Source organism: Dermochelys coriacea, chromosome 4 (genome assembly GCF_009764565.3).
Source record: "Dermochelys coriacea isolate rDerCor1 chromosome 4, rDerCor1.pri.v4, whole genome shotgun sequence".
In the NCBI taxonomy this organism is placed as follows: Eukaryota; Metazoa; Chordata; order Testudines; family Dermochelyidae; genus Dermochelys; species Dermochelys coriacea.
In genome coordinates, this window is record NC_050071.1 from 5,226,073 (window position 1) to 5,247,891 (window position 21,819).

At 41.3% G+C, this 21,819-nt stretch overlaps 1 long non-coding RNA gene across 1 annotated transcript; it reads left to right on the plus strand.

Moving 5' to 3' along the window:
* The first annotated feature begins 496 nt into the window (after window positions 1-496).
* LOC122459909 lies at window positions 497-21,387 on the plus strand. The gene is made up of 3 exons (XR_006280883.1): window positions 497-712; window positions 3,801-3,806; window positions 21,377-21,387. It is a non-coding gene; the product is annotated as an uncharacterized LOC122459909 (long non-coding RNA).
* Window positions 21,388-21,819: the final 432 nt, after the last annotated feature.

The following is a 21,819-nucleotide window of genomic DNA, read 5'->3' on the forward strand; positions in this document are numbered from 1 at the left end:
AAGAGTGCATGGACAGAGAGGGGCAGTCTCAAAAGTTGCCAGGTCCTGGCTCTTGTAGGGTTAAACAACTTGAACTGCACTTGGAAGCAGCTTGAAAGCTAGTGCAATGCACAGAACATGTGTACTGTGTTCATGGAAACCTGGTCCACTAAACAGGTGGGTCTTCTCTATCTAAGCTGTTTGGGGCAGGAGCTGTCTTTTGGGTTTGTGTTTGTGAAGCACCTACCACCATGGGGTCGTTACCCCAAAAATCTGTGTAGAATAATAAGGAGGTGACATATTCAACGGGTTCAACTCCTACCAGCATCTATCAACTGGGAGAATTAGAAATCTGTGTGCTTCCTGCCTGTGTTGCATTGAAATAAAGGATAGAGAGAATATAACCTTAAACAGAAAGAAGATTTATTAAGGGATAGATACAACTGGGGAAAAATTCACTATGGGGAATGCTACCAATATCCATGAATAGATTCCAGCAAAGGGGCATAAAGCCAAGACCCTTAAACTGTCCCTTGGCTGAACTAATAAATGCCCGAAAAACAATTACTTTCTCTCTTCTAGCTGCAGATGGAGGACACCAGCAAGGGATGGTCCATCTCAGGATCTCTGGAACATCAGAGGATCTGGCTCTCTACTGCTGAAGCAGGAGCTCAACAGATCTGGGCTGACAGCAAAGCCTTCTCTGGGTCCTTTGGTGGGTTACAGGAGTCAGGTAAGTATCAGAGTCCTTAACAAATGTTAGTAGCCAAAGTCTTGATCCGATGCCGCGCAAAGAACCTGGACGTGGCTGCCTCGATGGAGGACAGGGCCTGCATCACCACTGATAGTCCCTTATACACTCCCTGTGGCGCGCATTCCTGAGGCACACTCTGACAGGCATTGCCCCCAACCAGGTCCAGCCAGTTCTTAGTCCCTCAAGTTCTGGCGGGAAACAGAGTTTTGGCAGGAAAATGCCATGAAGAAGGGTACCAAGATGGAATTCAAACCCTTCCTACCATATGCGCCATCTTGAATTTCTAAACTCAATTTTGAATTGCAGCCACATTCATTACAATACATAACAGAATATAACCATGTACCAAAAAACACCTTACAGGGTCCTGGTCCAGGACTCTGGCTCCTAGGTGCTACAGTAATACAAATAATAATTCTGCACCAGCCAAACCTTTCAAGTAGTCTTCAAAGGTAGCCACAAGAAGGGCAGATTGCAGTAGTCCAATCTGGAGTTAACAAAGGCACGGATGCTGTTGTCAGGTTGTGCATCATTTAGGAAAGGCTGCAGCTTCCCAGATAATCACAGATTTAGAAAAGCAGCTAGTGTCGCCTGGAAATCCAGAACAGTGGTTATCCTAAAATTGCAAATTACCTGGGCAAGGAGCAATCCAATAAATTCCAAAGCTAGAAGAGACCATTTTGATCATCTAATCTGACCTCTTGTGTAACACACGCCAGAGAACTTCCCCAAAATACTTCATATCTGAACCAGAGCACATCTTGATTTAAGATTTGCCAGTGATGGACATTACACTATGACCCTGGCCAAATTGTTCCAACGGTTAATTACCCTTAAAATGTATGCCTTATTTCCTGTCTGAATTTGTCTAACTACCTTGCAACCTTTGCATCATTATACTTCTGTCTGCTACATTGAAGAGATCATTATCAAATACTGGTTTCCCATATAGGTTCTTATAGACTGTGATTAACTCATCCCTTAATCTTCTCTTTGTTAAACTACATGGATTGAGCTCCTTGAGCAGTAGTGGGCAACCTGCGGCCCATCAGAGTAATCCGATTGTAGTCTGAGAGACATTTTGCTGATGTTGCCCATCCACAGGCACAGCCCCCCGCAGCTCCCAGTGGCTGTGGTTCCCTGTTCATAAGACACTGGTGATGACCTGAGCTTACAGTCACAATAGACAAACGGTGAGAGGGAAAACAGAGTATCATGCTGAGAGTCAAATAGTAGTGCTAGAGCTAGGAATAGCTACAATTTATTTTTTCCTCAGTTCAATACCCTAGCTACTGTATCATGCCACCTCTCATGCTATGGGAAGTATCTCGCTGTGAATACAGCACACTTCTGTGGGAAAGACTGACGTCTGTGAGATGGGGAAGAGGGTGTTTTGGGATATCGCAGAACAGCGATTTGTTATATTGCCTGCAGAAGAGCTGCTGGGATCTGTTTCTCGTTTTTTTCTTTACTTTTTATTATGTTGTCACAGGTTGTACTGTTAATATTCTGTCAGACTGCCTAGAGCCTGGAAGAGGCATCTTTTTGCATGCTTTAAAACACAATGAAATAAGAATCATTGGATCAGGAATGAGTTTTCGATCCCTGATGCTCTAGTCTCCCCAAGTGCTGCTTTGTTTGTCTCAGAGGCTTTGTGCACCATGGTGATCTGTGAGAAAGATAAAGAATGAGATGTTTCAGGCCACTGCATCCATAGTGGACATGCCTTATTAAGCAAATAAACTGCTGAATCATGTTTTCTGTCAGAGCTAGCAAACCTTATTAGATCCATCCGTCTTTCAGACAGTCTCTGGGGCCTCTTGGACTGCTCAATGCTAATGGCCACGCAAAGAGCCATGACAGCAAAACACAGCCACTTCCTTCTCTGCCATGCCCTGCTATCTTGGAATCATAGTTTTGCCCATTCCAGGACAATGTTATAGTGTGCAGTACCTGCCTTGAGCAGCAACCATGACAGCTCTCATAGCAGCCTGCCTGCTAGGCCCTCACCCAGGACAACTGTGAGGCCAGGTGCCCCTGCCTGCCCATTTGCTCTGAGAAGGAGGGGGAAGAAGAGCTGGAAGAGGGAAGTGACATAGCACCTGCTTACTCCTACACCCAAGGAGTAGCCCATACAGGAATGTCAGTGCGCTTTTCATGCCCTTGCACAAATGTGAGGTCCAACTCAAAATCAAGTTCTAGTATTTTCCTAGAGGAACATTGTGGGTCTCTTCTTTTAGCTGACCCTGTTTGCTAATTCCCACCAGAACTATGCCCAACAGCAGCAAGAACTTGCAGGTTCCAGTGGCAGCCTGAGACCATGACCCAGACATTCTTCCAGCAACCATTGTGGCCTGGCCACTGAACAGCGTTTTTTCTGAATTGCTCTCCTGCTTAGAAAAAAAACATTTAGGTTCCCTTTTCACTGCTTCCAGGAATCTGCAAGCAGGTGGTATGCTCCCAGTGGATGTAGTTCATACAGAACATTTTAGATTTCAAGGGTCTCATTTACACAAAGGCTGCTTTGTACCACTCTAGCAATACACAGGGGCCCTGAAGTGGTGTGTGTAAATATATGCACTGTCACTTTAAAGCCGCATCACCTGCCAAAATAGTGTAAAGCGGCCTTAAGTTTTAAGAAGAATCATCTTCGGTGTCCATTCTCTACTATTTCTAAGGACTGGTCTACACTAGAAAATCAGGTTGGTGTAACTATGTCAGTCAGGGGAGTGTAAAATCCACGCCCCCCAGGCAATGCAGCTAAACCGTCCTAAACCCCACTGCAAACAGCACTAGGTCACTGGGAGAATTCTCCTGTTGACTTGACTACTGCCTCTCAGGGAGGTGGATTACCTATTCCAACACGAGAACCTCTCCCTTCAGGATACATAGGCTATGTCTATACTACCATGGTAAGTCGACCTAAGTTATGCAACTCCAGCTACACAACTCCAGCTCCGTTATTTGATGTAGCTTAGGTCTACATACTGCTGTGTCTACACCGTGCTGGGTCAATGAGAGACACTTTCCCGGTCAACTTACTTTACTCCTCTCATTCTCAGGGGAGTACCAGGTTGACCAGAGCACTCTGCCATCGATTTAAAGGGTCTTCACTAGACCCGCAAAATCAACCCTTGGTGCATTAACTGCTGGAGCGTCGATCCCGCGATAGTGTACACATAGCCATGTGTCTTCACTGCTCAGAATTTTAAATGTAGACAAGCCCTCAATCCCTCTTCTGTAGGGGCCAGAACTATAGCTCACGGAAATGACTTCTGACCTCAGTGGGTTTTGGATCAGGCCCTTAACCAGCATGGTGGTGTTGTGCCACCAGGCCGATGTTTGTTCAGTGAAAAGCCTCTAATAATTGGAATTTTTTCCATTTTATTACCTCTAAGTACCTCTTTCTAAGTGCTGGAAGTTGGTGGGGGTTTTGGTTTTGTCTTGAGATGTCCACCCCCCAGATCTCATTAGCTAGATTAGGCACAAAGTGAAAAATCTGTTTCAGAAAGGCAGATTTACATGCTGTTTCTTGGTTTTTCATACTCTGTGGGACATACAACAAAACCTATTAAAACAGTAAAAGCTTAACAGGAACAGATGCAAGGGGGTTTTGTTTCCTGAATACTAGGACAGCTCTCGCTATGAATGGAGGGGAGGCTAAAGTGATGTGGATGACACCTCTGAAACAGTAAACAAGTTCCTGCTAATTGTGGAGCTTCTCTCTAATTTGGGGTAGGATTCACTCCAGTGGGTTTAATCTTCTAATCTGGAGTTCATTCAGTATTTTAAGAAAATCTGCCTAGCTGAAGGGCTCAAGTTCCTAGCATTCCCTCCCCACACGCTGAAAGGAGAGAGAGAGACTGAGGCTTAAATGTGGTCGTTCCCTTTTATAGACATTCCTACTCAACATCAATCCATCACATAATTCTGCATACTGGGTTCTGGTGCAATTAAACCTGAGGCCTGGTTTGCACAAGGGAAATTGATCATAGCCATCACAGAATAACGATTCCTCTGTTGCAATTCCATTATAATTGAGCTATTCCAGAATAACTCCCCCATATGGACACTGTTTCAAAATAAGTGATTTTATTCCAAACTAATTACTCTGCTTCCAGACTAAAGCCACTTTCATTTTGGAATAGAGCATCCATACAGGGAGTTATTCTTGAATAGCCCAATTATAATGGAATTGCTATAGCAGAAAAGGTATTCCAGAATAGCTATGCAAACCAATTTCTTTGTGTGGACAAGTCCTTATAGACTTTGGGCCTTATTATATTTAGCTGTATTTCCATACTAATTTCCATAATATTACTCATGAAACTTTGAAGTGAAACTTAAGCTGTTTGAATTTTCTTTTTACTTTGTCTCATGCATAAACAACTCAAGAGTTTTCAGATTAGATATGTATTTATCAGAAAAGAAAATCTGTTTACATAATTGCCTCTTCATAAATTATGTGAGGTAATCCCTCACTACAACCTGCAGTTAATTTTCTTCCCACAAACACAACAGCATGTTACCAAAAAAACCCACCCTAATTTTAAATTTACAAAAGGACTTGTTAATTAGAATATCAAGGACTACAAAAAATAAGCATAAATATCTATCTTTCAGTAATTCTGAGGTTGTGTTACAAGTCAGACAGTTCAATATTCAAGCCAACTTTCTCTTCTTAACTTGTAGGAGTGTAAAAAACAAAGTAATTTACCTTTCCTCATAGAGAGACTCTTCATTTACATGTGCTAGCATTTTACTTGTTAATGTAATGTTAATATTTCAGACAAGTCCATAAAAAATATTTAAACTACTGACATTCAGAGTTTAGTTACAGCTCAGAAAAGTAAGTGCCCAAAGGTTTGATTGATTAGCCTAGCCAACCAAGGGCTTGATCCAAATTCCAGGGAAGACAATGGAAAAAAACACCCATTCAGTCAGAGTCTGAATTACTGAGTCTGTAAAATTGGATTTGAACTACTGCAAGAATAACCTTTCATGAGAGTGAGTATTTCAGCTATTCAAGTTCCAATCCTGGCTGTGACTGGAAACCAGAAAAGAAAAGGAAAAAAGCTTATGGAAGCATATTAAAAATATGCATGCCTAGAAATGGCCAAAGGCTGGATTAAAAAAAAAAGTCTGCTAAGCAGATACAGGATTGCATAGTTTAAATGTAGATTAGAAGCAGAAGGTGGTAAATGAAGTATTTACTTGAGATCAGAGCTATTCTGCTGTCTGTGTGAAGCACCCATTTACAGCATGCTTCTGAGAGGTTCGGAGCCTCTCCTGTGTGTTGCTGAGCATTGAAGTCAATGGGAGTGAGGGACTCAGCAGCTGTCACAAATAAGCCTTTAGGGTATGTCTACACTTACCATTTAAAGTGCAAAAAGTCCTTTTTGCGCTAAAACCGCAGGAGCATCTACACTTCTTAATGACTTTTTGTGGTGAAACTTCAGAGTTTCACCGCAAAAAGAAAACCACCTTCACGAGAGGCGTTCAGCTCTTATCACTGTTCTTTCTGCGCTGCTGTGAAAGTGAAGACACATTCCACCAGTGTAAACATGCTTTGGCCTCCAGAGGATATCGCTTAGTTCCAAAAGCTGGCCAGAGTGGTTGCATCTCTGCTGCTCTGACGCAGGGACGTCCACCCCTCCTTCGGTGAGCCCTGGGAAGTTGGAAGCTCCCTTTGCCTGTAGATGTGGCAGGGAAAGCAGCCAGACAGCAGGAGGTTTTTAAAAAAAAATGCCACAGAAGATACTAGGAAGTAATGGGGCTGCTGGGACATGAAGCAGGGCAGCACAGGGCACTGAGCAGGGACCCAGAATGCCTTTCGCTCACCCCCCCTTCCTTCCCACAACACCTATTGAGAGAGCTGCACCACGGGACAGCTGCCCTACAGCGCTGCTCTCATCAGCGATGGAAGTGCTGGTAGAGTAAACACTCTGACGCCTGAGGAATTGAGTGAGTACACACTCCAGCACTTTACTTTCACCAGTTCCCCATCACCAGTGAAACTTACAGCGCAAAAACTCTGTAAGTGTAGGCATACCCTTAAGATAGTGCCTCTCAATACCATCTATTGTAACATTCTCAGTAGCCCCAGTGGCTCCTTTCGGAAAGGCCTGGTGTCGCAACATTTCTTAACCCTGTCGCCTACCTTAGCGCCAGTCATGTACCCTGCTGACATGCCCCCCAAGTCACTCTACATTCTGTCCCCTCCTGGAGGTAAACGAACAGTCCAGCCAACTAATCTTCATATCCAACATAAACTAAAACCAGTCTCCTGCTCCTTCCAGGCACAACACTCAGTCCTTTTTCCAGAGCACCAGCTTCTTCTCTTCTGAGAGTCCAGACTTAGCCAACCCATAAGGAAACCCTCTGCTTCCTGTGCTAGATTCATAGATACTAAGGTCAGAAAGGACCATTATGATCTAGTCAGACCTCCTGCACAACGCAGGCCACAGAATCTCACCCACCCACTTCTGCGAAAAACCTCTCACCTATGTCTGAGCTATTGAAGTCCTCAAATCGTGGTTTAAAGACTTCAAGGAGCAGAGAATCCTCCAGCAAGTGACCTGTGCCCCATGTTACAGAGGAAGGTGAAAAACCTCCAGGGCCTCTTCCAATCAGCCCTGGAGGAAAATTCCTTCCCAACCCCAAATATGGCGATCAGCTAAACCCTGAGCATATGGGAAAGATTCACCAGCCAGGTACCCAGGAAAGAATTTTCTGTAGTAACCAGATCCCACCTCATTTAACATCCCATCACAGGCCATTAGGCCAATTTACCATGAATATTTAAAGATCAATTAATTTCCAAAATCATGTTATCCCATCATACCATCTCCTCCATAAACTTAGAGTTTAATCTTAAAGCCAGATAGATATTTTGCCCCCACTGCTTCCCTTGGAAGCCTATTCCAAAACTTCACTCCTCTGATGGTTAGAAGCCTCAAGTTTCTAGCCTCAAACCCCAATTTCTAGTCTAAACTTCCCAATGACCAGTTTATATCCATTTGTTCTTGTGTCCACACTGGTATTGAGCTTAAATAATTCCTCTCCCTCTCTGGTATTTATCCCTCTGATATATTTATAGAGAGCAATCATATCTCCCCTCAACCTTCTTTTAGTTAGGCCAAACAAGCCAAGCTCCTTGAGTCTCCTTTCATAAGACAAGTTTTCCATTCCTCGGATCATCCTAGTAGCCCTTCTCTGTACCTGTTCCAGTTTGAATTCATCCTTCTTAAACATGGGAGACCAGAACTGCACACAGTATTCTAGGTGAGGTCTCACCAGTGCCTTGTATAATAGTACTAAAACCTCCTTATCTCTACTGGAAATACCTATCCTGATGCATCCCAAGACCGCATTACCTTTTTTCTCGGCCATATCACATTGGCAGTTCATAGTAATCCTATGATCAACCAATACTCCAAGGTCCTTCTCCTCCTCCGTTACTTCTAATTGATCCCCAGCTTATAACTAAAATTCTTGTTATTAATCCCTAAATGCATAACCTTACACTTCTCACTATTAAATTTCATCCTATTACTATTACTCCAGTTTACAAGGTCATCCAGATCCTCCTGTATGATATCCCGGTCCTTCTCTAAATTGGCAATACCTCCCAGCTTTGTATCATGCGCAAACTTTATTAGCACACTCCCACTTTTTGTGCCAAGGTCACTAATAAAAAGATTAAATAAGATTGGTCCCAAAACTGATCCCTGAGGAACTCCACTGGTAACCTCCCTCCAGCCTGACAGTTCATCTTTCAGTAGGACCCGCTGTAGTCTCCCTGTTAACCAATTCCTTATCCGCCTTTCAGTTTTCATATTGATCCCCATCTTCTCCAATTTAACTAATAATTCCCCATGTGGCACGGTATCAAATGCCTTACTGAAATCTAGGTAAATCAGATCCACTGTGTTTCCTTTGTCTAAAAAATCTGTTACTTTCTCAAAGAAGGAGATCAGGTAGGTTTGGCATGATCTATCTTTTGTAAAACCATGTTGTATTTTGTCCCTTTTACCATTGACTTCAATGTCCTTAACTAATTTCTCCTTCAAAATTTTTTCCAGGACCTTGCATACTACAGATGTCAAACTGGCCTGTAGTTACCCGGATCACTTTTTTTCCTTTCTTAAAAATAGGAACTATGTTAGCAATTCTCCAATCATACAGTACAATCCCTGAGTTTACAGATTCATTAAAAATTCTTGCTAATGGGCTTGCAATTTCAGGTGCCAATTCCTTTAATATACTTGGATGAAGATTATCTGGGCCCCCCAATTTAGTCCCATTAAGCTGTTCGAGTTTTGCTTCTACCTCAGATATGGTAATATCTGCCTGCATATCCTCATTCCCATTTGTCATGCTACCATTATCCCTAAGATCCTCATTAAAGAATGAGGCAAAGTATTTGTTTAGATATTGGGCCATGCCTAGATTATCCTTGACCTCCACTCCATCCTCAGTGTTTAGCGGTCCCACTTCTTTCTTTGTTCTCTTCTTATTTATATGGCTATAGAACCTTTTACTATTGGTTTTAATTCCCTTTACAAGATCCAACTCTACTTGACTTTTAGCCTGTCTCACTTTATCCCTACAGGTTCTGACCTCAATAAGGTTGCTTTCCTTGCTGATCCCTCCCATCTTCCACTCCCTGTATGTTTTCTGCTTTTTCTTAATCACCTCTCTGAGATGCTTGCTTATCCAGCTTGGTCTACAACTCCTGCCTATGAATTTTTTCCCATTTCTTGGGATACAGGCTTCCGATAGCTTCTGCAGCTTTGATTTAAAGTTATCCCAGGCCTCCTTTATCTTTAGATCCATAAGTTCTCCAGTCCAATCCACTTCCCTAACTAATTTCCTTAATTTTTGAAAGTCAGCCCTTTTGAAATAAACTCTAGTTGAAGATTTATTTTTGTTAATTCTTCTGTTCAGTTTGAACTGAATTAGCTCATGATAATTTGAACCAAGATTATCCCCTACAATCATTTCTTCTATGAGGTCCTCGCTACTCACCAAAACCAAATCTAAAATGGCATCCCCTCTAGTCAGTTCAGCAACTACTTGATGAAGGCATCCATCAGCTATTGCATCTAGGAAAATCTGAGCCCTATTATTATTACTAGCACTTGTCCTCCAGTCTATATCTGGGAAGTTAAAGTCTCCCATGATCATGCAGTTTCCATTAGTATTTACTGATTAAAAACATTAAAAAGGGCTCTATCCATATCCAAATTAGATCCCGGAGGTCTATAGCACACCCCAAGCACTATCCCAGGGTTGGTTCCAATAGTTTTTTCCCCCAATGTAATTTTTGCCCAGATGGACTCTGTCTTATCCATTGCATCACTTCTTATTTCTTTACATTCTACCTCATCATTGATATACAATGCTACTCAACTACCTTTATCTTTATTCAGTCTTTCCTAAACAGCACATACCCTTCAATACCTGTAGTCCAGTCATGACTACTATTCCACCATGTTTCTGTTATCCCTATAATATCTGGTTTCACTTCCTGCACCAGTAGCTCTAGTTCCTCCATTTTGTTACCTAGGCTCCTCGCATTGTTGTACAAACATCTTAATTTTTGCTGTTTGGCCTCGCTCACATTCTGTACCCTATTAGGCACGGTCATTCTACAGCCACTATAACCTATTAGACTGGTATCCACACTGCCCTTCCTCCTTATATACATTCTCCTACCCATGGCTGTATCCTTTCTTACTTCGTCTTCTTCCCTCTCAAAGCTAAAATCCGGCATGGAGATTACCTGGACATCTCCCAACCGTCTTCCCCAAATTCCTAGTTTAAAGCTCTCTTTATCAGTTGTGCCAGCCTCCATCGTAGAAGTCTATTTCCTTCCCTACTCAGATGAAGTCCATCCCGAGAGAATTATCCTCTGTCCATGAATGCCTCCCAGTGGCTATACATCCCAAAGCCCTCCTTATAGCACCACTCCCTAAGCCATCTGTTGACAGTCATAATCTTGTCACACCTTTGTTGCCCTTCTCTAGGAACAGGCAGAATCCCACTAAAGATCACCTGGGCCTTTATTTCCTTAAGCGTCTTCCCCAGCCTAGCATATTCTCCCTTAATACTTTCCATCGATAATCTAGCCGTATCATTTGTTCCCACATGAAGGATAATTAGGGGATTCTTTCCTGCTCCCTTTAGGATCCTTTTCAACCTCAGGTCTACATCCCGTATCTTATCACCTGGAAAACAGTACACCCTTCTACTCTCTGGATCAGCTCTGGTTACAGGCCTGTCTATTCTTCTCAATAAAGAGTCCCCAATGACATAGACCTGCCTTTTCCTGGTGACAGTGCTATTCTCCAGTCTCTCCCCTGTTCCCTCTGGCTGCAAGTTCTTTCCATTCCTATTCTCCCTTGTAATCCTCTTCAACCCATCCTGTATCCTCCTGGGGCTCATATTTGGTGTCATCTCCATTGACTCTTCTTCTTTTCCTATAGGACTAGCCGCTCTTCTCTTCTTTCTTGCCCTTCCACCTTTAGTGACTACCTGCTGAGCCCCTTCCACATTTTCCAACTCTGCAAACCTGTTCTTGAGCTCAATGTCTCCTTCACTAGCCCATCTTTTCCTCTGCCTGGTCCTTTTAGTCACATGCTTCCACTGACCACTTTCCTCACCCAGTCTCCCCTCAGAATTCCTCAGCCCTGCTTCCATCTGCAAGTCTGCAGTTTTCCCTTCAGATACCTCATGTCTTTGCTCTATAAGCTGCTCAAACCCCTTTCTAAACTCACCCATACTTTCCACCTGCATCTCCAATCCTCTGATCTTTTCCTCCATCAGCTCTATCAGACGCCATTTCATGCAGACAAAACTCTTACCAGGTCCCCCCTCCAGGATCACGTACATACCGTAGCTTCCACATCCAGTCATCTTCATTGTGTCTTCCACCACATGAGTCACTCCCACTGCTGCCTCTGTATCTGTCACAGCCGTCCCCCTAAATCCTGTTAATCTCTAAAACACCACCACCCACAGCAAAAACAAACCCCAAACAAGCACCACAATACAACCTCCCCTGTTTACAGCTGTTCGCTAGCTCCTGACGCTACAGCTGTCAGGCCCAGCCATCCTGCTCTTAGGGGTTGCTTAGCTCCAGTCCTTCTGAGCCTCCTAGAGCCACCAACTGGCCCTATCGCTCTCACAGGTCCCTTATAACTCCCCACTATTTTCCCCTTTGCCAGTGAGCTCTCTCACTCTGAGGTACCATCCGCTCAACTTCATCCCACCTGGGATCACTAATTAACCCAACCCATCTAATCCCCAGCTGATCAATGCCATATGGAGGGCAGGGAGGCAGCTGAGCCAGCATAGGTGTGACTAAGCCCCAGTACTCTTAACAGGCCAGCTCACCTGTGACCTATATTAAGGTGTGAGCTAAATAGTGTGTGTATGTTGCAGTAGTTCCTCCACAGTTAAGGTTGCAAGCAGCTACTATTTTGATAAACCCCTGTTTTAACCTCCTTTCCTCACCCTTTTTAATTTAAGATAGAAACAATTGTTTTGACCTGAAAATTGCCATATTTACTCTGGAGGCAAAAGAGAGTGTTTCTGACAAGTTTGAAAAAAAATTGTTCAATTATCTTTGAATTACAGGTCATTAAAACATTACTTTGATTTTAACTGTTGGCTTTTGTCTACTGTGTCTGTCTTTTAGCTCAAATATGATATGTCATCCACACGACTCTCCTTTTCTGAACATACATCAAGTCAAAATCCAGCTACAAAAAGACCATGAAATCCTGAACTGATGTAGAAGAGTCATTACCAGCAGGACAATGAAATTGCCCAGGAAAATGGGCATAGTTATTAGAATGTGTGTACATATTTATATGAATATCTAATGCATGTTATTTTAGTGAAGGTGGAACTGTTCTTCAGAGCCATTCTTATCTAACAGGTAAATATAGATTTGTAAACAATTTTAAGCATATAAAACTAAAGTAGACAAAAAGCTCCTTGTGGATAAATATTCAGGGAATAAGTAAAATCATGAAGTTATTTGAAAACAGTTACTGTCTGTTCAAGGGCTATTTCTGATTTTTAAAATTTAAGCCATTTGGTTCTTTGACCAGAAAAACTAATTAGAGACAATATTACCAACTGCTCACTTGCCAAATTATATTTTCAAATTTTTTCAGTGATATCTGAAACTGGCACATCTTGTTTTGATTTTACTCACATAATTTAAAAATAGCCCATCTGATTTTAATTTTTATTTGTTTTTAAATTTGCCTAAGAGTTTTGCACACCTAATTTCAACCCAAAATGTTTTTTATTGTACAGTTTTAAGCTGCTGCCTGACTTAAATGACAATGATTATAACTGGTTTACTGTCAGCTGTGTTACCATTCTGTTATAATCCATAAAACCTCTTCATTTTTACAAATATGGATAGAAATTGGCTATTACAGTAAGCAAAGGTAAGAAAACCACAAGTATGGGGCACAATTTATTTATATAAAAGATTCGTAAAGAAAATACATTTTGTACAAAATATATGACTACCTCTATTGTCTCATTATGGGATTTGAATCTCTTTTTAATGAAAGATTGGGAACAATCCCTTCCCTTCTGCACTTCAGCCATCTGAAAACACATTCCGACAAAGATATTTCTGAAAGTAAAGATTAGAAGGACGAATCATGATTCAAAGCTAGACCATGCAGACTCTGGAGCTGAGAATCTAGGTCTTTATCACTGCATTGCTGGGCAATAGAGATGCTCATTGATCTGAAAATTCAGATATTTGGGAAATTCAGGTTCAGGTTAAAGTTCAAGAAGAGGCCCACCCAAATGAATCTGTTAGGTATTACTTGAATAGAAATAGTAAATACCAATAATATCTCCTACAAATAGCTCCTACACTGGAGGTTTTCAAAAGGAGGCTGGATAGCCATCTGTCTTGGATGGTTTAGCCAGAACAAATCCTGCATCTTGGCAGGGGGTTAGACTAGATGACCTTTGTGGTCCCTTCTGACCCTATGGTTCCATGATTTATGATGGACTCTTGCCATCATTATAAAGGGTCCTCATGACCTGGAAGGATGCCCTCCTAGCGCAGTGGGAGCCTGGTGACTCCCAGACTGTGTGTTTGAGCAGATTGACTCCATGATTCCTGTGAGCACTGTAGATGGCGGATCTGTCCCAGAACTATGCACTAGAAAAAAAAAAAACAAGCTTCCTTACCCAAAATTCATTAAGTACCCCTGGGATTTGTGGGGGGTCTTTGAGCACCAGGAATTATTAGGCCACTTTTAATGTCAAATCCTGCCCTGATATGAGATGTCCTGAAGAACAGGGACAGTGGGCAAGTGTGAACTCCCTGCTTGTCTGCTTTCCTATGCTTTGAACTCAATGTAAGAGGAGTACATTGAGTGCATATCTGGCCACAATTCCAGCCTAAATTTTCTCACAGTGCTGAGAGCTTCAGTGTGCATCCCCAGATTTTTGTGAATCAATGGCAAGTTTCTGAACTGCTCTGTTATTTGTGCTCTGTGGGAATGAAGCCAATATAAACTAGACCTATATGGAGCAACATACAGAATGAAACTTCCTGATGATATCCTACTTCACACTCTTTACCCACTGATTTGTTGTCAGTGATTTTATGAAGTGATCATCATATCCAGTGCAGATCCACAGGAGGTGTACCTGATAACTAATTGATTTCAAAGCACACTGTTTTCAGGTGTAGGCACTTTGACTGTATATACATTTCCAAATTCAACATTAATAATCAAATTTTCAGAATGCTCAGACCCAGATCCTCAAAAATGTTTTGGCTGCTGATCTCCATTGTAATCCATCAATGTTTGTAGCATAACTATCTTCAGGATTTGGGCCTTCGTGCTTATTTAAGCAACTAAATGAAGGAGCTAGGTTTTCAAAAGGCCTTTGGAAATCTGGCCCCAGTTGTGGATGCTAAGCCCTTTACAAATCTGGCCATTAGCATTCCAAAACTGACCTTTTAAGCAGTGCAATCAGAAATGGAGGAAGTGTCTCTCTCATGTCTTTTTTCTCTCCGTTTCTACAGATTTGCAAATTCCAGTATAGCACTGTCTTTTCATTGGCTTGTGTTTTGGCTACGGTAGTACATTCAGCATGTAGATTTCATATTCCATGTTACCTAGTGGTGTCTTCCTCTGTTAGACTCTGACATATAAGATGAAGTGACAGTGTGTCACAGCATGCGAAACAGCATAATGTACCATGTCAAATATGTGAAACATTTTCTTAAGGTGTTGGCTACCTACAGAATTTCAGCTAGAAGCAGAAATTTGAATTTTCAACAAAGTGTAAAAGTGCATGTACACATTGATATTTGCATCTCTATTTTAGCAATGTTTTTGAGTTCAATATTATGGTAGCATCAGCGCAGTGCCATAGCTCAGACTGCAAGGTAAGGAGTACAGCTGTCATTATTATAGAATGTCATCGTGGAAGGACAGACTTCGTGTTGTGTGTTACAGTGATTTTCATTTCTTTCATGTGCGCACTGAGCGGGGACAGCTTTGCTTAACGAAAGAGGATGTGTTGGAAAGGGTGTTGGTTTGTTGGTGTGGTTGAGCATCAGAGCAATAGTTAAACTGATACTGGGTTTGGTGTGAATGTTGCCTTAGCATATGGTTCCTTTGGTAGTTTGTGTTGTGCAGAAACTGAGGAAACTTGACACTTAGTTAACAAAGTTTTATGGTTTTTCTCTACACATATATATAGTGAAGGTTTTCAAAGGGGACTAGTGATTTTTGATGCCTCCAATTTTGAATGACCAACCAAAGACATAAAAGTGCCTGATTTTCAACAAGTGCTGTATACCCACTGTCTGAAATTTAGGGTAGAATATATTGCGTTTAATGATGATGTAATTATCCTAAAAAGACAAACTATAACTCCAGGAAAGTCAGAGTTAAAGTTAATCTTAAGGGAATCCAAATATGTTATCATTTAGAAATGCTCATTAGGGCACCCAAACAGCTTAATTCTGCCCTACAAAGACACGATGCAATCACCAGAATTATAATTGAGGCATTAAAATATTTTTGGCCCTAGATTAAATTAACCTTTTAAAAATATATTTTTTCATTTATTTCTCCCCAATAGTATCCTATACTGTACAGTGTATCCTAGCAAACAGGGCAAAGTTAAGGTTATTTGGGTGTCCTAACTTAAATGTTCTGTTATAGAAATGCACAGATTAGTTTCAATGAGTTCAAATTTAATTAATTTAAACTCATAAGATAATGAAGGGATTTACTTGTAAATTCTCAAAAAATTCATCCTGAGCTCAAAGAGTAACGGTGGCCAGTTTGGGTGAGAAAACACTGTATTTTTTCACCCATAACAAAGAGGTTGAATCCCTGCTTTAAGTGTAAAACTCAACTCAGACATAACTGTGGAGCCACAACCAATGCCTCTGTCACAACCTTCCTGTATACAGTACTCTAAATCCCTCCTGGCAAGAAGCACAAAATCCTTTTACCTGTAAAGGGTTAAGAAGCTCAGGTAACCTGGCTGGCACCTGACCAAAAGGACTAATAAGGGGACAAGATATTTTCAAATCTAGGGCGGGGGTGGGGGAAGGTTTTGCTCTGTCTGTCGTGTGTGCTTGCCGGACATAGATCAAAGAAGCAAGCAATTCAACTCCATTAGAATTAGTAAGTACTGGCAAGGGAATGTGTTAGCTTATTTTTGTTTTGGCTTGTGATTTTCTCTGTGCTGAGAGGAAGGTGTATTCCTGGTTTTCTTTTTGTAACTTTAAAGTTTGGCCCAGAGGGAAATCCTCTGTGTTTTTGAATCTGATTGCCCTGTAAGATTATCTTCCATTCTGATTTTACAGAGGTGCTTTTTTTTTTTACCTTTTTTCTTTCTAATAAAGTTCTGTTTCTTTTAGAATCTGATTGGGTTGGTTTTTTTTTTTAGTGTCCTAAAAAAACCCAAGGTTGGTCTGTGCTCATCTTGTTTAGTCTCAGGCCTCCCCAGGAAAGGGGCTGTGAGGGCTTGGGGGAATATTAGGAGGGAGTAGGAACTCCAAGTGATCCTTTCCCTGAGTTTGTGTAAATCACTTGGTGGTGGCAGCATTACCTAATCCAAGGTACAAGGGAGAATTTGTGTGTTGGGAAGTTTTTAACCTAAGCTGGTAGAAATAAACTTAGGGGATCTTTCATGTGGGGCTCCACATCTGTACCCTAGAGTTCAGAGTGGGGAGGGAACCCTGACTGCCTGTATAACACGCAACATACCTTGGTCTTCAGAGTCCATATCCCCAAACCCCTTTCCACTCCCCAGACCTAATCTTATGGAGCCTCTCTTCTCTGAAGTCTTTTATTACCATTCACTGTGCGTGCCATATATCTTTATTTCAAAGCTGTGGCTTCTGTTAAATGTATTTACTTGCCCCTGCAGCTTTGAAAGAAGGGTTGCTTAAATTTAATTACATCCTAATGCAGTTTGAATAGCAAATGTGCAACTGTTAATTGATAGCCCCTTCCAAAGGAAGCTTTATATCCAACTGGCATGGTCCCAACGGGTGTTCTGGGAAAACTCATTGTTAGGACATCCAATTCAAATGGAAATGGATTCAGGAAATGTAGTACCAGTATATCCGATAGTGTACAATGCAGCATGGCAAACCCATTCATCTTCTGAGTTCTACCAAGGATACACTGAGTGGGGAGCCAATGATGGTAATGGGGTAAAATTTCATAGATAAGAAGCTAATTGCCATTTTCTTCTGGTGTTAGGGGACTATCCAGCTCTCATGAGCTGATACTGGTTTGTGTAAAATATGGCTGCATTAACCAGAAGTTCAACTGCAGGCTGAGAAAGAAACAAACAGTTATTACTGTAATACAGCAGACATATTGTCAAGGAAGAGCTGGCCATTATGAAAAGCATCAACATAAGTCTTCCCCTTAAGCAGGGCAGACAGTCCAGATGTCGTAAGGCAAGGAGAGCACTATGTGTGGTCACACCAAAGGTAGGTTTAGCAGGCCTTTTCTCAGTGTAAATGATACCGAAAGCAGACAAAGAATTCTATAGAAATCTCTGTTTCTGCACAATATCTTTTACAGTGCTGCAGGAAATGTTCATGTCATAATTTGCCAGAACTTCTGATAAATGACAATGTACTTCCATTTGTATGTAATGAATTCCAGTCTTCGACACTAGTGAATGGTGTGTATCCTATCAATACTGTATAATGATTTAGCAGAAAAAAGATAGCTTTGCATTCCATACAGGGAAGAGGATCTGATCAGAAGTGCACAGATAATTTATCATCATCTTCCTGAAACTTAACTCACATACATACAAAGGACTTCTCTAGTGGCAAAATGAGTTATGAGGTAGATTTTCAACATCCAGTGAGTGTTGTCTCCCTAAATTCTTAGGTGCTATTAAAATCTTCTCCTTCTTGTGCTTACAGATACAATGGAGATTGACACTGGCCATGCACATCTACGTTTATGCACTACTGGAGCATGTGGTGGTGTAGTCTTCCATTCCTTTATTTTCTCTGTATAGCCATTTTTAGGGCAGTCAATTAATCGCAGTTAACTCAGGTGATTAACTCAAAACAAATTAACTCAATTAAAAAAATTAATCACGATTAATCACAGTTTGAATCTCACTACTAAACTAATAGAATACCAATTTAAATAAATATTTTGGATGTTTTTCTACATTTTCAAATATATTCATTTCAATTATAATACAAAATACAATTGTACAGTGCTCATTTTATATTTTGCATTACAAATATTTGCACTGTAAAAAAGGATAAGAATAGTATTTTTCCATTCACCTCATACAAGTCCTGCAGTGCACTCTCTATCATAAAAGTGCAACTTACAAATGAGGACTTGTAGGCTCTAAAGTTTTACATTGCACTCAAAAATAAGTTATGTAAAAAAATAATTCTACATTTGTGAGTTGCACTTTCACAATAAAGAGATTGCACCACAGTACTTGTATGAGGTGAATTCAAAATACTGGTTTTTTTTTTACAGTTCAAATTTGTAATAAAAAAATAAAAAGTGAGCCTTTGTGCACTTTGTATTCTATGTTGTAACTGAAATCAATATATTTGAAAATGTAGAGAAACATCCAAAATATTTAAATAAAATGGTATTCTGTTATTGTTTAACAATGTGATTAAAACTGATTAATTGTGATTATTTTTTAATCATTAGACAGCTGTAATAATTTTCTTTCTACTAGTCTCGGCCTTGTTTCCACTTGGATGAAAGCCAATTATAGTAAAAGCTGTTTTATCTGGCATATTGGGGGAATGTAAGTGAAAAATTCCAGTTAACTAAGAGGGAGGGAGTTTGGGTGTGGGAGAGGGTGCGGGGCATGGGCTCTGAATGGGAGTTTGGGCACGGGAGGAGTTTTGGGGTCCCCAATCCGGGAGGCACTCACTTCAGTAACCTGTTCCTGCTGTTCCAAGGCTGAGGTGTGGCTAGGCAGCTCTGCTCACTGTTGCTGCCCCTGCCCCACCCCAAGCACTGGTTCTGCATCTCCCATTGGCCAAGACCACAGCCAATGGAAGCTGCAGGGGCAGTGGCTGCAGATGGAGGCAGTGCGCAGAGCCACCTACACATGCCTCTGCCTAGGAGCAGCAGGGACAGCAATAACCTCATGCTTTGCAGTTTTTAATGCAGCCCTTCTCAGCTGCTCTCTTCAGCCACTTCAGTCAGTCTATGACTAGGCAGCAGGTTTAATTTTTGCTGTATCTTGCTATTCACTTGTCTTCCCTTTATTTTCTGCATTTTGTTGGCTTCCTGTCCATCTATATGGTAGCTTTAAAGCTCTTGCCTTACATAAAACATTGCTGTTCTGACTGATTCTTCCTATCTTCCTGCCCTCTCAGTTTTTCTTCTCAAAATCTCTTTGCCCTATTTCCTTATTCTGGCCATTTCTGCATGTGTTGTTTTTTCTCTTCTAGCCTCAACATTAACTCTTCCGTCTTCATTTTTCTGACTGCCATTTTAAATCCCATCTTAATAGTCTCTTTCCTCTTCTTTATTTTACTACTTCTGTCTCTTCTCTCCCTCCTCTAGTATACCAATCATTTGTTCTCTTTGTTATTTATTGTTTTATTGCACTGTCCTTTTGTTTCCCTGACCTAGTGTTTTGGATCAAAGCATCTATATAAATAAAATTTATTTTAAATAATTGATTACAATAAAATCATGCAAGAACAACAAGCAAAAATAGACTGCTGGAAGATACGAGGCACAGGTGGAGTTTTAAAACAGGACAAAGAGTACTAGCTTTTAGTGTTATGATTTGTATTATTGTAATAGTAAGAAGCCCGAGACATGGACCAGGATCTGATTGTGCCAGGGGCTGTACAAAAACATGGACCCTGCCCCAAGGGGCTTACAATCTAAATATACTACTGGGGCTTCATGGGTTCCTGCTATTGTTATCACAAAAACCCCAATCCTGCAATGAGTTCTTTACGGTTGGATCCCTTTGCCCTCATGAACCCTGTTGACATTGATGGGGTCTGCACAGCTGCAGATATCCATCCTTTGTAGGATCATGGCTTAACACAGGACCTGAGGTGTGACAATGCACAGACATTTTGATCAGCTTTCAGCAGGTGTTATAACACTTCCATTAAATATATGAGGTGAAAGTCCAGTGGCCTGATCTTGCAGCCAACAGGGCTCCCCAAGGGCACAGAAGCCTGCCTGTGTGCATCTCTTTGCAGGTACTGGGCCACAGAGCTTAGGATAATAGACATATCGAGGAGGCAATTTCCATCTGGTTCAGAACTCTTCTGATGCCATCTCCACCAGAGTCAGCAGCAGATCTCATGTCAACCTCTGGCTGCTAAACTGGTAACTGCCATTGTTCAGTCTTCCATTCTGCATCTCAAGTACTATAGTGGTATTTCTGGTTTCCACAGCCCACAAGTCAGACCCCTCTCAGGAGGGCAGAAGATATCGGGCTAACTTGAATTTGTGCCCATTAGTAGCATAGCCTTTGTTTTACTGCAGAATCATCCCCCTTTCATAAGGCAGATTCTAAGATGCCAACCTGGGTTTTTCAATGAATAATTCTGGGTAAAGACTGCAGAATATTTTTGGCAAATATTCATTACAATTTTAAATGAATGCACTGTGATCACACTTGCAAGGCTCTCTAGTGATTGCTTTCCACAAACATACAGAGATATAATTGAGAGCTTCCATGACAAATGTCCATGCAAAATGAATCTCCATTTCAGATGCACAAGGAATCGGGAAACCAAATGTCAGATCCACGCACTGTGGTCAGAAGAGCTTGTGTACTTTTCCACTCAGGGAACAGAGATAACAGAATGGGACTGATTTTCATTTCCTGATTCTCTCTCAAGTAGTCCCATTTAAATAAATGGTATTTATTGCAAAGAGATCAGAATGTAGCCCTGTGTGAATTACCTGCCCAATCAAAGCTAATCAGTGCATACTGAATATTGAGGAACAAATATTCACAAAGAATAAACCCAGTATTCAAAAATATGGTCCAAAAATTTAATTAAATGCTTTCAAATAATATACCTTCAAAGATATCACCACCTGCTTGTGTCTATTCCACAAACAGGAAAAAAGAAGATACATGATCAATGAATGTAACTAACTGTGAGTTATTCACTCAGATATAAAAACGTCTTACTTTACAGTATCACAGAGGCCCCAGCTAAGCTGAGGCTTATTGGAGTAGGTGTTGATACACATAGAAACACAGTCCCTGCCACAAAGATCTTACAAGCTAAACAGTCAAGGGGTGGAAGAAAGTCAGCACTATTATCATCACATTAAAGATAGAGAAAAGAGAGAGATTAAGTGACTTGCCCAATGCCACACACCTTGACTCTGTGGTGGAGCTGGGAACTCAGTCCCCTAGTGTCAAGACCATCCTCCCTTTCCAGAATTAATAGTATATTCCTGGTGGGGGAACTTCAATTATGTCCTCTGCTATCCATAATCCATTTTAAGGGCTAAAAGCTCAGCTGGGGTACATTGGCATAGACTCACTGACTTCAA